Raw genomic sequence first — 4,274 nt, forward strand, 5'->3', positions numbered from 1 at the left:
GTGGAACAGAGGGTTTTTTAATGATTGGATTAAAATTTAATTTATAATAGATTTTATATAGGAATTAAAATTTGTACGTTCTACGAAACGAGAGAATAGAAAAATGAATTAATGAATTCCTTTTTTATGCAGGTAATGCTGCATTCCGTGTATGCATCTTGAAAGCTGTCAGGTGTTTTTGCTCGATTCTGTAGCAGGTTTATATAAACTTGTAATCAGGCTCTTTGTAGGTCGTTTTTCACGATTTATTCAAGCCTCTTCTTGTTTAGTCTCTTTACTATTATATGAATTTGTTGCAGTAGATAAATTGCGAAATCTCTTCTAATGATATTATCGCGATAATAACAATATTTGATGATCGGTTTGCGTTAGGCTGCAATCGGTTTATGTCGAATATAAAAGGAAAGCATACAGCTTTACGAGCCTGTTCGCGTGTTTTAAATGCAAATATTCACCGTTATCACTTTCCGTTCCACGACTAAGATGTAAACATGAACTATAAAACGGATACCACATAACTAATCATCTATCCGTATACGTTTAAAAATTAACATACCAATTACAAAATAGAAACTGCAATTTCGTTTAAAGCTGTATCCTCAATGAATCAACTTTTCAATACATGTCGTTATTACAAGATGTCCAACAAATGCTAAATTGTAGAAAATGTTTGCTCATATTCAGACTTTTTCTTTCTTTCTTTCTTTCTTTCTTTCTTTTTTGTTTTCACTTTAAGATTATAGTTTCTTCTTAGCAACAAGTATTTACACCAAAGGAATATTTGTTCTTATTGTTCCCATTGAAACATACTTCCTATTTTTCTTTGGCATTTACACCTTTTCAAATGAGCAACAAGCAGTATACTTGCTGATAACATAAGTATGAATAAATACTTGTGACAACTTTTTCAAGAAACTGTCTGTACAATAACCACAAAAAGTACATTCTTATCTTCTAATGAATCTTTTCTTTTTTCTCTTAGATTTTACATTTCACTTTTATACCATGAAAATTCTTATAGCATAAACTATACTATCAAATAATACAAAGAATAATATACTTGGATCTATGAATTAACCAATAAATATGTAAATAGATACAATGGAAATATTTTCCATAACTATTTTAAAAAAAAAACATTATCGCAAAGTATTTCGTTATTGCGAAACAGCAGCTTTACGTTTAACGAAAAACAAGCAATTTCCAAGGAACCTGGCCGGGTCGAATTACTTCCAATCAATTAATCCTTCTTCGTCAACGAAGGAACAAGTTGCAATAGCATATCTCTCTTGTAACGTGATTAAATCGTTTGCAACGAGGAACCAATAACACGCGATTCGCGAAACAAACCAAAAGAATTACCTATACTTGAGCATAATATCTGCCCGGAGCAGAGCCCTTAATAACACGTTTGCAAGTCGGATCCAAGGGCAAGATACGGGTAAGTTAAAAAGTTAATCGTGGCCGAGAGGAATGTGTGTATACGGAACAGAAAAAAATATTCAACAGGGAGAAAGGGAATATGCTTTCGAGCCGGGACAGTGATTATGTTAATCGTTACGCCAGGTTCCAGGTATTGATAACGGTATATCGAGACGGGTACGCGGCCTGGCATGAGATCGTGCACCTTGCAGCAGATTATACCTGGCTAACTCGATGGTAAATAGAAACCTTACGCGATAACGAGCGCAGCGTTTCGTCTCTCGGAGGCAACATCAGGTGAATTATCAACGCGGGTTTGGTATTCGGCGTGGCTCGACGAATACGATGAAGCCTTCGCTACCACGACGTCCTGGAACCTGTTTATCGAGGCGTTTAGTTGGAAGCGGTAATTCTTGCCGAGTATTAATTGTAATTATACCCCCGCCGCTAATTGCACGTTATTAGATAGCGGAGTGGCTGGCAAACAAACGCCAAGCGGTTGCTCGCCTCGTCCCCGTCCCTGCCGCTCCGCTGATGTGTTAACTCAAGACATCAGCTGCATGAACAAGCCCTCGGTTTCACTCGAGTTTTCGCGGTATTTCTTGAACCGTTTAGAGCGGTAGAGAGGAGTGGTGATCGGTAACGTGATATTTGACCTGGTTGATTACCAGAGATTCCATTAGAACGAATTAATGCGGTCGTAAATAGATAAATTTCTTCTTGAGGCTTGCGTTGATTTCTATTTTTAAGCAGGAAAGAATTTAATCCTTTCACGCTCGGAAACCGAACGAATCGGATTGAAAACTGAGGAAAAAAAAAAAAAAGGAAAAATATATAGTGGTTTGTTCAACGATGCAGATATTATTTTATAAAATCTCGAAAGATATATGAGAAAGATTGCGTACTTGTAAATCCCAGCTAATCGGGAAAAGGATCAGAAATTTCCATGATTTCTTTCTTTTTTGCAAATAAATCGATCTCTTTGTGAAAAATTTTTACAAAATTCCAAGTATTTTTTGTTACCAAATATAAAGTAATTTCGATACAAAGTATTCGTTTCGTCAATATTCCTCTCGATCAAAGTATTCGACTTCATCGAGCGACCGACATAAATACATAAATACATTGAAAAGAAGATTTTTCAGGCATCAGAATTTTTATATTTCAAATATATATTCACGAGCGATACGCGGACCACGAAGGGTCGTACCTTATCAGCTCGGACGGGTCATTCGAGCGAGAGAACATCGAAATATTGCGCATCGAGTCGTGCCACGAGATCGAGCCCTCGCCATCGGTGTAGAATATAACGAGTCTCTCGCCGACCGCCCAGTGGAAATTACATTTTCGTTTTGAAATTCGATGGCGTTTCGAATTTGTATGTATATGTGTGTGTATGTGTGTGTGTGTGTGTGGTTCTCTCTCGACACGTCCACGATACGTATCACGTAATTGCGCTCTGTGTATCCGTTTTCGTTGAAATCGACCTATTCGATTTTTCGATTGATTCCAACCCATCTGTTGAGAGATATCTCGCGGTCGATCCGTGTAATTCTGCCGATTCCAGTAATCATAATAACCGATCTATCTGTATTGTTCGATTCTACCATGCACGGGATCGTGTCGAGTCGGTTAAACCGGATATCTTTGCAAACGCATTTTCTTTTCTCGTGTTATTTAAAGAAAGGGAGAATGATAATAACGATAAATAAATGCAACAATAAGATAGAATATTTTGGATTGTTGGAGATGAAATAATTGAATTCTCTTCAGATATTTTCAATGTAGATATACATTGCCTTTTTTATTGTCTCGCTTTTAAAGATTTTAAAAAATTTAACTGAATGTTTTTGTTACTTGATATATTTATTATAGACATATCTCATATAATTTCATTTTTGAATATCTTGGTTCCATAACTTATTATACGATGATAAATTTTCGAAATGACGGTCACCTATTGAAAATAATTTTTAATAAAACTTATTAATGTTATTTGGCATATTTTTATTCAATATTTTTTCTATATTGATAAAACGATTGATAATCAGGCGAATTATATTTTAATCAGTCAATTTCAAATTTCATATACGTATAATAAACGAGAGGGTATTGAAGAGGACATTTGGCCATTAAATTTTAAATAATTTTAATCGTTCGTAAAATCGCCCATTTCACGTGCAACAAGCCAATACAGGAGATATAAAAGACACGCAATCACGGGTAATAAATGAAATAACGATTCACGCAGGGGATGAAATGTTAAAATGCTTGAATCGATACGAGTCTTCGTGGTACAAGGAGACGAGCACATATTCGCGTAACAGGCTTGGAAAAGGGGATTACGAGATATAACTCGATTACAGAACCTCGAGTATCCTTTATATTTCACTAGCGTGTTTTCTTTTTCCTTTGGTGAAGTACGCTTACGACGGGTTAATTTTCTCCTGCCCCCCTTCTCCCTTTCGCCGCTCGTGTTCCGTTCGTGATTCTCGTACCTCTCTCGTACCTCCTATCGTACACGTGGAATATACCAGTGACGAAAAATGTAAGACACGAATATCGATATCAATGAACGTGTGTATTAACGTACTCGATAGAAATCCGCTATTTTCTGGAAGACAGCAAGACAAAAATTCAACTACGAATATCCGGTGATTATTATCGATTAATTTTTATTGTTATTATACGACAAATATTTATTTTTTTTCTCGTGAAAATATTTTGCAAATTCATCCTTACTTGTTACAGACGAAGGGATTCAAAATACCATTATCAGAAAGTCATTGAACATTTTGTTTCATCATCAATTATTATTTTCTGCTTCCTCTAAAAAAAAAAAAAAAAAAAAA

The sequence above is a fragment of the Apis dorsata genome, unplaced genomic scaffold (genome assembly GCF_000469605.1).
Source record: "Apis dorsata unplaced genomic scaffold, Apis dorsata 1.3 scaffold_177, whole genome shotgun sequence".
Classification (NCBI taxonomy): domain Eukaryota; kingdom Metazoa; phylum Arthropoda; class Insecta; order Hymenoptera; family Apidae; genus Apis; species Apis dorsata.